The 1,325-nt window shown below is 39.4% G+C and overlaps 1 pseudogene; it reads left to right on the top strand.

Moving 5' to 3' along the window:
- Nucleotides 1-976: 976 nt before the first annotated feature.
- On the top strand, nt 977-1,104 carry LOC118004827 (annotated as a pseudogene).
- Nucleotides 1,105-1,325: the final 221 nt, after the last annotated feature.

Raw genomic sequence — 1,325 nt, 5'->3', positions numbered from 1 at the left:
AGCTCAAAGTCTTTCAGGGAGTAGAAAAACCTGCTCCTCAAGCAAGCCTGTGAATATTTTTATGCGGCACATCATTAGCTTGCAACTTCCGTCTTTGAGATTTACAGTCTTTAGAGCTGTTCCTGATGTGGGTGATCTATGCCTACCATGTGAAACAGGCTTGGAAAAAGGCCCCCTCGAGTGAGAAGGAGAGAATTCTATGATCCAGGAAGGAGAGGAAGATTCAAAAGAATTAAGCCTGATACAGATTAATAATCCTGCCACAACTGTATGTACTTTTTATTGTACATGATCATAAAGCATACATAGTCAATTTTGTGTCTTGATTTCTTTCACTAAATACTATGTTATAAACATTTTACCCAAGTCACGAAATATTCTTTGAGGACTCCATTCCACAATATTCACTGTAGAATATTCCATCTTCTGGTCTGCTTGCTGCTTAGCTGGTTGCCACTTGGTAATTTCGTGGTAAATGTGGTAAATGTAGTGGTAAAAAGCCCAGGCTCTGGGTTCACCAGCCTGAGCCAGAACCCCAGGTCTCCTACCCACCACCTCTGTGACCTTGGAAAAGATACTTAACCTCTCAGTGCTTTCTCTATAAACTGGAATATTAATATTATCTATCTCCAAAAATTATAAGGAAGTTTAAAAGTTAATATACAAAAATAGCTATAAACAGCGAAAAGTTACATGTAGTTATTGTTGCTACAGTTATTTGATTTTTGAATTGTTACTAATGTTTCATTTTTGTAAACAACTATGAATATGTATGTGTATATATCTCCATGTCTTTTAGACATAATTGTAGAAGTTGAATTAACAGACTATGAATTTTTATAGGCTCTGTATTTATTTTGCCATCATTTATTGATAAGATAATATAATTTTACACCCACACAGCAGTTAAATGTTCTCCCTTCAATAAATTCTCCAACAGCCAAGGACAGTAGTCTTTTTAAAAACAGACTGGATCAGCTTTGCGCAGTGGCAATATCGTAGCCAATGAAGTTTATCCGAGGCGCGATTATTGCTAATTAAAAACAGACTGGATCAAGTCCCTCCCAGATTCCTTAGCCTGGCTTTGGGGGATCTGCATATAGTGCCCCACCCACCTCTCTCCTTCCCCTGACGCTTTTCTCTGGCTGGTTCACTGTATTCCAGCCACACGGGCTTCCTTTCCATTCCTAAGCAAGCCCACTGTCTTCCAATTTCTAGACCGCAAGTCCTTTAAACATCCTGAATTCCCTCCGCCTGGAATGTCTTCCTGCCCCCATGCTATCTCTAGTCTCCCAACCTTGTCTAGTTAACTCTTGGTCCAACAC

The sequence above is a fragment of the Mirounga leonina genome, unplaced genomic scaffold (genome assembly GCF_011800145.1).
Source record: "Mirounga leonina isolate KUSES-001 unplaced genomic scaffold, KU_Mleo_1.0 Mir_93, whole genome shotgun sequence".
Classification (NCBI taxonomy): Eukaryota; Metazoa; Chordata; class Mammalia; order Carnivora; family Phocidae; genus Mirounga; species Mirounga leonina.
This window is presented reverse-complemented; position numbering and strand designations above follow the sequence as displayed.